This window comes from Stenella coeruleoalba (assembly GCF_951394435.1).
Source record: "Stenella coeruleoalba genome assembly, chromosome: 3".
Classification (NCBI taxonomy): domain Eukaryota; kingdom Metazoa; phylum Chordata; class Mammalia; order Artiodactyla; family Delphinidae; genus Stenella; species Stenella coeruleoalba.
In genome coordinates, this window is record NC_137148.1 from 84594605 (window position 1) to 84606862 (window position 12258).

A 12258-nucleotide genomic window follows, 5' to 3' on the forward strand; every position below is an offset into this window, starting at 1 on the left:
TACTGGCCCATTATTGAGTCTAAATAAATATTTAAAAATAATTGTATGCATGAATTTAGTGTCCAGAATGTATAAGATGATTTTTCTTATCTACCTGGAGTAGATCGTACCTAAGATATTGAGTACAGGTCTTGATCATATCTTAAGAGGTAGATGGTCAGCAAGCTTTGATTTTTCTATCACGATACTGAAAGGATTTAAAATTCTAATATACTAATCCAATTTCAAAATTAGACCTGAAAATATAAGCTTGTGGGAAGTCACATTAAAGTCTCTCTTGGAACACATAAAGGTCTGTTCAAAGGTTGATGTATTCAAAATGTTCTGAGGGTTTTTATTTATCCTGCAGTTGTTTCATATTAATCTTTCCTCCAGTTAAAATCCCTAGCACATGTTTTTGCTATGCCTCATCTTCCATATGTTATTTTTGCAAAAATATTTTTTTTTCAGAATAAGGACAATCCTTTCCATTTAATGTTTTAAAATTCCATCTTATTATATGTTACTTATCTTCCCATTTTGTTGACAGCATTTAGTATTCTGACTTTGTTCTTTCAAATACTGGTTGGCTCTCAAGGCTTTTATGCCATCTATACATTTGATGAAAAAGGCCTCAATGTCCTCTTCTGAATATTAATTATGATCCCTGCTCCCATGTCACCTCACCACCTGTAGCCTTTACAGGTTTTCAGGAATCCATGACACAGCAACCTTTTTAAGGGATTCTTCAATCACCTACAAATGCACTGAATTTTACCATCATCTATGGTTTTCTTTATTATTCATGAAGTATTTTAGGAAACACTAATCACTGATGCTCAAACTTTATTTCACTGTTATACATAATAACATGAAAAATCTGATTTTGAAATTCATCTCTCTCTTGTTCAGAATCAATATCTAATCATTCATTTAGTAATCACAAATATAGTAAAATAACTATAATAATAATAACAAATAGCTACAAAATGGATTGCCATAAAGTTATTTTTATTTATTGGACCAGAATTTTAAAGTATCACCAGACTATGATGGTGAACAGTCTTATGATGCCTCACCATTTCACTATGTTTTAATATGAGTCCTAAGTGTAGGGATGAGGGAAAGGTGAGAAAGGGAGTGAGGGGTATTTACTACTCATATCAATTCTTTTGGGAGGATGTAGATGCAGTTTCCTTGGCATGACACCCAACTTCATACATATGTATTACACTGTTATATTGACAAATAGCAACATATGTTCCTATAACATTAACTGAAGTACTGCATGATATTAAGAGATCAAACGCACCACAGCTGCTAACAAAGATGGCCTGAATATTGCATAGCTTCTTCTACAATTCTACCAACTTTCATGTGAGCAATTGTACCTGGATAATCACAGCCATATTCAGCTTACAGTTCATAATTTGGCTCCTTTAAAAATTGAGAACACCACCTGTTTTCATTCTGCTTAAAAAAAAAAAGGTTTGATAGGATTAGGAAACACATCCAGTCTTTGTTTTTAGCTGGCCCATTTTGAAAATTGGGGTCATGGATGACCACTTCCTGAGTGGGGCAGCAAAAGCAATGGTAATGGAGAAGCATTAAAAAGATTCAGATGTGTGGTGCTAAGCAACATTTGCAAATGTGTGAGTGCATTGACATGCTTGATTATGCAAAAGCTGAGCTGTGCAAATCATAATAATAAGCTTTCTCGTTAGATTTCCTGCATTTTCTGCTTCTTGATCAGCCAGAAATACAGCCAAGTGTTCCTGTTCTTTTGAAATTTCTGGTTTACACTTGTTTCAACTACTCAGAGAAAAATAGGGAAAATAAGAGAAGTGAAATAAGATTTTAATTAAAAGGGAAAATGGAAAATGTTCAGATTTCATAAAACGCAAAAGATGTGTGCACTTTGGTTATATTCAGCTTGAAAACAAAATTTTACTTGGCACTCATAGGCATTAAATCAGTTCATAAGTCAATAACTAGGTAAAGAATGTAGTCCAACTATTTTAAAAGTAAACCTAAAAATAATAATTTAAGAAGGCTAATTGAATCATTTGCTTCACAAAGAAAGGTTTTATTCAGAGAATCAGGGCCATCCAAAGTAAAGTATAATAATAATAATAGAGAATTATTTGAAAGGAATGGCAAAACTAAAAATATTTTGCAGTTTTCAAAGATATGTCCAGATATTCAAGACAATTTTACTAGTTCAAAATGTTGTATTTCCATTTTTAGAGGAAATAAATAAATATAATTAATAGTTACCTTAAGGGAAATGAAAAATAAAATTAAGAACTCATTCTACATGACCAATGCAGTCTTTACACATGTGATGCATCAGTAGCCACCTTACAGACCAACAGTACATCAAAATAGTATTGTGTTAACAATCGTGTGGTTTGTTTGGCTTCCCAATTTAGTATCAACTAAGTCAGTGACCCAATGAAACTGGAAAAATTCTTGGTCTAAGTTACATGCGTTGGCACTATATAGACAATGAATGAAAGCATTTTCATTTGCTATAGATAACACCAGAGGTATTTTTCCCATTATGTATGTGGAAGTAAATGCTCATTTCCGTGGTTGTCCCAATTTGAAATTGTGTGGCATGTATTATTTATGTCAGTGATATAGTGAGAGAGAAGCAGAGTAGAAGCTAAGGGTAGGAAGTCATTTGAAGATCAGTTTTGAACCCCAAATCCCAACAAGCTCTGGACCTCCTGGGCTCATGGAAACTGCAACTCCTCAAGTCCTGTCCTCACAGCTCATCAGAGATCAAGAACAAACACACACCACAGGGAGATGGAGACCTCCAGTTTCTCAAACCTGACTGGATTCTTGGTTGCACAACCAATGATTTCCTATAACCTACTCTGTACCCCAAGTTAGGTCACTCCAGCCACTCATATTTCTACCATTAGTTATGTGAATATTGAGAATATTAGAACATCCTGTTATTTTGTAAGTCTAAGTCCATGGTGTCATCTACTTTGCATCTTCCAGAACTTAAATATATATTCTACTTTTCCTTTTCTTGTATACTCTGCTCATTCAGTTTTATTGTTCATTCACTGAACTTTTACAATAGGGAGATGTGGAAACCACACAGGAGTCTACTCAGGAAAAGACCACACAACCCTTTCCTGAAGCTCAGTATATCTCAGCACTGCAACCTCATATTGCTCACCTGTCTTTCACAATGCTCTTAGTTTCACACACTCTTAAGTATAAAGACTGATGGTCTCACTTTATTATCAGCCAGGCACACGGTTAAAAGAACAATTGTTCCAAGCACACCTCAACTTTATACAAGAAGTTTGCATTCCATGAGAGTCTCTACTTCCTTCCCTCCATGACCTATACTGTTTCTGTATTCTCCAGAACGTAGAAACTGTTCCTTAGGACCACTACACTTCCTCTGCCCTCACCATTTCAACCCCTCTGAACCCTGATGTCCTCCCCACACATGTATTACTAATCCTCCCTATGACTTCCAATTTGTTCCTTTTTTGTCTGCCTTTTCTAAGTATTCACTATGAGAATCTAACCAGAATCCCCATCAGGGCCCAGGGACATTTAGCTTCAACTAAGTCAAATGATCAAAGTTATATTATTAATATTTTAAGAACTTATATCTCTGCACTTTTGGATACCTCACTAAATTAATAACCAAATTAAATCTTTCCCAACAGTAAGAGACAAAAAGATATTAACTTATTATTTCAATAGTTAAATGTAATATGCAATTCACAGTTACCATTTTGTTATGAAAAACACTTAGGTTTGAATATTTATGTCATAGATATGCAGGGACATCTCTGAGCAAAACAGTTGAGGGATAATTGAATTATACTGGGAGTTATCTATCCCTCAGTACTCCTCACTGTGTAGCTACCTTCCCTTCCCTGGAAGGTCAGCACCTGATAATGTGCCTTGTCCATCCATATGACCAGACACACTCACTATACTTCTCTAGCAATTTTCTGCAAATTCCTTTCTCATAAGTTTTACTAAGATTTGAATGACTAGCTATAGTGGTATTTGTGAATCTGTTTTCAGAGTGCTCAAGATAATTCTTTAAGACAAAGTTGCAATTAATGAGAAGGTGCTTACCCAAAAACTGACCAATGTTTTCTTCTTTTTCTGTCTCACCAGATTTGTTCCACTCAAAACTATGAGCACCATAAAAGCAGATACTAAGTTAACAATACTGTATTATATATTTGAAAGTAGCTAAGAAAGTAGATTTTAAGAGTTCTCACCACAAAAAAATTGTAATGATGTGAGGTGATAGATGTGTTAACTAACTTTATTGTGGTAATCATTTCATAGTATATACATAATCAAAGCATTAAGTTGTATACCTTAAGCTTATACAATGTTATATGTCAGTTATACCTCAATAAAGCTGGAGGGAAAAGCAAATACTATTTTTTGCTTATTTTGCCCAATATTATACACTCAAGACAGAGGACAGAGCATGGCAAATAAAAGGCAGTCAGTATTTTTAGAAAAAAGCAAATTAATGAATGTATACTAGCATCTCTAATCCTATCATGGGGAAAACTTTTTATGTGAAAAACAACATTGCCTCATGAATATATTTTATATAAATTTACAACTTGATAATGCTAAACACTATATATGGAAAGTGGCTCATACTTATATAAAAATCAAACAAAAAACTTATTTCATTTTGCTTTTAGGCAAGGTTATGTACTTTATTGATTTAACTCACTATCACTTTCCCTTAGGACTTAACATGTTTACTTTCATCAGTCAACCCAGTAACATAATTTTCACTCAGCTCCATATTATTCTTTGGTGAAGAAAGACATTTTTTTCTCTTTGTTAAATTGTAGGAAATCATTTCCATGTGGTATTTCTTACTAGAGGCTTTGGTCAAAGAGGGTGTTATTCAACAACACTCTGACCTTTGAATGCTCCAAAAGGTGCATCAGAAATATTCATAAAATCCTAGAAATAAATATTCACAGGCACTCTCTATCGAGTATTAAAACTGATTCTAGTCACTCCCAATTATGTCTTAAGGATCTCATGAATGAAAAGTTTTCATTTCTTATTCTGATTTGTTTCTTATTTTCAAACATTTTAAAATCTTGATATTCTATGAAAACCAGAGGAGTGTCCAGGAACATCTGGGACAGCTTAACTAATTTTATTTTCTCAAGTAATTTTACTAATATTCAGTCAATTAAGAAATGGTAGTGCTCTTTACGCTGCAGTTCAGTGTGATCATTTGCAAGCTGCTTTATTTTCCTGATTTAATTGTTTTAAATGAGAAACCAATGAGTCCAATTAATATTAGCTCCACAAACAATTAATTGCACATTAAAAATAAATGGCTTCAGTTGATCACAGTTCTACTCAACTACTGGAATTCAGTGCTAATTTGGGAATGACAGGGAGCATAGATTCATGAAGATCAGGAATTAGATTTGAGTTATAATTTAAGAAAACCCTTTGGATGAATGAAGAATGCTGGTAAAGCTTTACAGTAATAAAGGTAAAATTATAATGTATAATGATTAAATGCCTTCATGAAGGCTTAGATGCTAAGATTAATCTGTGCAATAATGTACATTGAAGAATAAATGACCAAATATACCTTGAATTACACAAGAAACATATTTATGTAGAAAAGGTAATTACCACCTGTTTTTGAGGGAGAATATTTGGAAATTTTTAAATTGTGACATAATCCTACAAGATATATAGAAGTTCAAATTTCCTTTTAACAAGTTACAATATTTCCTGAGTTATATTTTAATAATAAATAATTTATACTTACAAACTAGCCATAATTCAATTTGAAATCAGTAGTATGCAGATAATCTATAAAACATTTCAAGAAATGGAGCTGGAACAATTGGATACATATGCAATAATATTAACTTAAAATGGGTGATAAACTTAAATGGAAAATGGAAAACTATAAAACTTTTGAAGAAAACACAGGAGTAAAATCTATGTGACCTTGGATTTTGTAATAAGTTTTTGATACAATATCAAAAGCAAAATTTTTATGGAAGAAAAAATTGGTAAATTGGACTTTATTAAAATTTGAAAAGTTCTGGTCTACAAAAGATACTACTAAGAGTATAAAAGACAAGCCATGTACTAGGAGAAAAATACTTTAAAACATATCTGATAAAACTTTTATCCAATATGTATAAAAAATTTATTAAACTAAGAACATAACACAATTAAAAATTGGGCAAAAGATCTGAACAGACACCTTATCCGAAAAGATAAAACCTCACTAAATCTATAAAACTGACATTACTTACTTTCAGTGGTGATGCAGAGCAACAGGAACTTTCATTTATTGTTGATGAGAATGCAAAATGGAACAGCCATTTTGGAAGGAAGTTTGGTAGTTTCTTACAAACCTAAACATGATCTTAACTATCATTCCACAATGGTACTCCTAGGTATTGATTTGAAAATTTATATCTAAACATAAACCTTCACACAGATGTTTATAGCACCTTTATTCATAAGCTTCATAAACTGGAAATAACCGAGATGTACTTCAATAGGTAAACGGATAAACAATTCTGTCACAGCCATAACATCAAATACTGTTCAGCATTAGCAAGAAGTGAGTTATTAAATAATGGAAAGACATTGATGAATCTTTAGTGTATATTGGTTAGTTTAAAAAAAAAGTCTAAAATGTCTCACTGTATGAGGTAATTTATATGACATTCTAGAAAAGACAGAGGTATAAAGAGTGGTTTCCAGGAATTCAGAGTAGGGGGTTTTATAGGTCAAGTGCAGAATTTTATAGGCTGATGAAACCACTCTGTATGATAATGTAATGTTGAATTTGTCAAAATCTATTTGTTTTCTTTACAACAGAGTGAATATTGTATGCAAATTAAAAATAAATCATGTAGGAAGTCAGAGGATCCAGCATAGAAGACAGAATGTGACCAGTCTAACTGTATTTTAAAGGTAGTAAACAGCCTCATTAAAGGACACTGGGGACAAGGCACTAACCTAAGTAACTTAGGAAATGAGTGGAGTCTATAGGACTAAAGGTAAAAGTAACTGTACATAAATATTGGACTGTAGTTGATAGTTATTTCCTATAGGCATGTCTACAAAGTCTGAAACTACCACCTAGAAATATTATAATTGTATAATTAAGTAAATAGATGGAGGTACTGAGAGCCAGGTTTCCCTCTGTTGGAGTGGGAGGTTGCAGGTAAGCAAGGGGAGGAGGGCAAGGGTAACCCATGTGGAAGTGGAATAGAGTCATGTATTATATCCAAACTTATTTCTTATTATACATACATATGTATAACTCATATTTAGTATGAAGGCAGACTATACCTTAAGGTTATCGAAAGCTACTAAAGCGTTTTGAGAAGAATAGTGAGATAACGTATTTTTTAAAATTCAGAACAATGTCTGAGATGGGGTAAGCACTAACTATTATAAATATTTGCTATGATTAGGAGTGTCAATTTGGCAGTAGGGTTTTGGTAAGCAGATTGTTGTAGCTGTTCAGAAGAAAGATGTTGATACGTATCTTTTTCTTTTAATGCAAATTAAACTCATTTAGGCAAAGTGTACTTCAGTCCACATTCCTATCATTAGAAAAGTGCATAGAGAGGTCATTAAAGGTCAAGCCAAATATGTGATAAAGCCAGGATGAGACAGATGAATCTTATTTCCCTTTCTATGTGCAAATCACACCACTCTTCTATTTTCAGTCGCATATCACAGCATCAAGAAATGAAGGGTTGATGAGAGTTTGCCTAGTTATTTTTGTTTCTTAAGATTTTGCCAAATTTATTCTTGTTTAATATCAAGAAGAAAGAATAAACATTGAGTTTCTAACGTGTAAAGGAAATAATTCTGGTAGCTGAGGTTGCAAGAGCTGTGCAATATTCTTATTACTGAGAAGTTCATCCTATGTTTGAGAATGTAAGCATAGATGTATTGGAAAGATTATAAAGGTACTCAGAAGTTCTCTGGAATTCAAACCTTTTGTTTTGCGAAGAAACTATGGCTCTGAGAGCCAAAATCACTAACAAAATGCCCAATATCTTGGTGCTGGACCTAGACCAAACCAGGTCTTCTGATGCTCAGTTCTCATTGTTTCTTCTACTTTATCTCATTCTTTCTGTAGTCCAGGGGTCCCCAATCCCTGGTCTCAGGACCAGTATCGGTCTGCAGCCTGTTACTAACCGGGCTGCACAGCCGGAGGTGAGTGGCACGCGAGCGAGCAAGCGAAGCTGCATCTGCTGCTCCCCATCGCTCGCATTACTGCCCGAAGCATCCCGCCCCTCCCACATCAGTGGAAAAATTGTCTTCCACGAAACCAGTCCCTGGTGCCAAAAAGGTTGGGGACCACTGCTCTAGTTGACTGATACATACAAATTATTTCATTTTAAAAATAAGTCTGTATTATAAATTGCTGAAGGAAATAATTCCTCAGATTTCCAGGCAGACTGATTTCTTTTATGCTTTCCCATGGAGTTGAAATCAATTATCTGATAGCTAAACATAAAAGAGACATACGGCGTGTGTGGATTAGTCTCCTTTTCTCTTCCCCTCTCATGAAGTGGATGTTCGATGCTGTTTAGAGGCAGCTGCCTCGGGGAGGCCAGGGACTGTGGTTGTTCAGGGTTGTTGGTAACTGCTGGGTTAGCAAAATTGCGAGATTAGCGTAATTAGAATTTTGTGCATTTGGCCACAAATAGACAACGTGTAGCATTTGGAGAGCAAATAGGCTTAATCATTAATCTCAATGAGATAGATGAAAAAGCTAGAGTATGTTAGGGTGGGATGTTAGGGTGGGAATATATCCACATGTTACATAATGGGGATTTTTTTCTAACATTTCCAATAACCTGGTCCTCAAAGGAGAGGGAGTCAGTTACCTTGTGAGCAATAACCTTTGGTCTGCATTCCATGACTGGGATATTAGTTGAGAGATTTAGTCTATTTTTCCTTTCCAGACTTATCAGCTGTGGAGTAGTGAATTTGGTAGGTTTGTCTGCATGGCAGACTAAAATTTTCCTTTTGTGGGTTGTTCCTATAGAATCTAAGCAGATTCATTTAGGTCTCATGTTATGGCATGCCCTCTAAATTAACCTTTATCAGTAATAAAGGTGATATTTTGATTTCTTAATGCCTTTTTCTCTTGGGCAGAGATGTAGCTGCTGTTTACTGGGCATTGTCAAACTTCCAAGACCTTTATCATGGATACATGGAGAAATACATATGTATGAAATATATATATATATACCCTTTCCCTGATTATAGTGTATACACAATAATCGAATGTAGAAAATAGTCAAGGAAAATAGTCAAGTACAAAGAAACAATTGTCTTTAATGTTATCACTTAGTCCTCTGAATGTATATATACATAAAGCAGGAAATAAAATTGACTAAATTGTATATTCCTGTTGTTTTCAAAATCATCAGTTTCAAAATCTGCTTAATTTTGAATAAAATACATCAGAATATATAGTAAGACATTTAAATTTTAACACATTTTAATATTAAAAAGGATATTGTAGACAACATACAAATGCCTAAAACCTTGTTCGATTTCTGACAATTTTTGTAGATATTTAAAACTTAAATATTATTGAAAAAATTACCTTTTTGCCACAAATGTAGCATTTATCGGCAAAGAATTAGAGTAAAAATTTTTTCAGGGGTTGGTTGGTTGTTTGTTTGTTCCAGAGACTAGCAGGGGGTATACTTGTGTTGGGGAGATCATATAGACCTGTGCTGTTCAGTACATTAGTCACTAGCCACATATGGCTATTTAACCTTAAATTTTTAGTTCTTCAGTTGCACTAGCCACATTTCAAGTTCTCAAGAGCTCCTACACATGGTTAGTGGCTACCATATAGGACAGTACAGATACAGAAATTTCCAGTGTCACTGAAAGTTCCAAGGGACAGAACTTGAGGTACATTATCTATAATAGAGGTCAGGAAGGTCTAAGCTGCAGCAATGACAACGAAAGGAGAGGAGGAATCTCTCCAAGATATTTGATGTGATGCAGAGGGATGAGAGGGAATGCACTTAGAATATCTTCTAGGTTTCTCCTTAGGTTAAGTGGATAGATGGTAGAACCATTCACCAGGAAAGTAAATATAGGAGAAGGCGCAGGATTGGGAAAAAGGATATGAAATCAGATTTGTAGCCAGTGAACAAGAGGCAACCCTGAGATAGGCCATTGTTCTGAAAGGCTGCTGATTCTCATGATGTGATCTGTGGGGAGTCTGGGTGGAGACAGAATTCCAGGGAAGGAGCAGTATTTGTGAATAGGGGCTGGAACCATGTACTTGGCTCTACATGAGATCGTCAAAGGCTAGCATCAGAGTTTGGGGAGAGCTGGGATTTAGGGCTGGGTTTTCAAACTGTGAGCCTGCCATGAAATCAGTAGAATAGGTCTCGACCAGCACTAAAAAATAGTACAGAAAATATTAATATGCTTTGCATGTAATTTGAGTAAAGATCTCTTCCTGAAACTTTCGTTATAAATATATTTACACTAATATATGTATACTTGGTTACAAAGTAAAACATATTTCTGCATTGTGGTCCAATGAGTTTGAACATCACTGATTTTTAAAATGAACAACACAGACTATAAGCTATATGTGAACTGGGATAGTGTCCTTTTTCTCATCACCCAAAATCCTAGCACATAGCAGACACTCATAGTAAAGACATTATTCATGAAGGAATGAATCAATGGGTCAGAGAAGTAAGGGAAACCCAGGATGAGGGTGACTCAGAAGCTAAAGAAGGCAAGACAAAAGAGAGAAATAACCCAGTGTCATATATCATGAATTTGGCAATATACTTCTGTGATTTCTGTGAATTGGCAGGAGCAGAAGCCAGATCAAAGAAGTAAATGGGGATATATGTATATGTATAACTGATTCACTTTGTTATAAAGCAGAAACTGACACACCATTGTAAAGCAATTATACTGCAATAAAGATGTTAAAAAAAAAAAAGAAGCAAATGGGAGGTGAGGAAGTGGGGATTATACAGATGACGGTGGAGATTGAGAGATGTTTGTTTTGTACTGAAGACATGAAAGTTCAGTATGTGTCCAGAAGAGATTATATAGGAAAGGCATGCTCTACAAAGGCACTGTTCAGTAATGTAACCACTAGCCACATGTGGCTATTTACATTAGAATTAATTAAATTAAAAATGCATTCCTTAAACATGATAAATAAGAAAAAAATGCAATTCCTTAATAATACTAGCTCCATTTCAAGTACTCAATGACTACATGTAGCTAGTGGCTACCCTCTTGCGCAGAGCTGATATGGAACATGTTCATCATTGCAGAAAGGTCTTTTGGACAGTGCTGCTCTAGAAAAACATTTTCATTCATATGTCTATGCTGGCTTCAATAAAATGAGCCAGTGCACAGTGCCCCCAAACTCCTCCTACGTGAAACATTATGTAAATCCAACAGAAAAACTGTTGGGGGATAATATTATGATCTATACATAAGATCACATTTGGTCTCAGTGAGTGACAGTTAACCCTGGGAAAGGCCAGTAAAGACATCAAGAAAGTTACTGAACCTCAGGATGTGATCTAAGAGAGTCAGGACATTACAGAGTGCCTGGCATATTTTAAATACATTGCAATATTTGGTATTTAAAACTATATGAATAAATACATTCAAGGAGGATGAGACTGTTGGAATCAGTGATTCAGAAATGATGTGTGACTTGGCAGACAGCTGTTGTACCACAGTGCTGAGGGCTGAAACCCTGCTGCTGTGGGCTTGAGGAGTGAGTAACCGAGGCAGCCAATGCAGAGCACATGACAGAAATGTTAAGGAATAGACAAGATCGTTACATATGTCCATTTGGCAATTATTTAGAGTACCTGAAGAAAAAAGTGAAGCTTTTAATATTTTTTGAAGTGCTTGATGCAAGCTCATCATTTACTCTTTGAAGATCATTTAAACTCTTCAGTTGTATTGTGCATTAATTGCTGGTCACATAAACTATCTTCTGGGAAATGCTTATATACCAAGAAAATCAAAAAAATCATCACGGTAAAATGTAGATAACATGAATTATTTATATTTGGTATTACTAAAAATAAAGGTCATCTAGACCTCATTTTATAAACCATAAGGAAATAAAGAAAATGGATATTTCCTCCCTTATTCTTGATATATTTTAAATGCTTAGTTAATAATTATTAATAGAAAATTTATAATTCAGTGTCA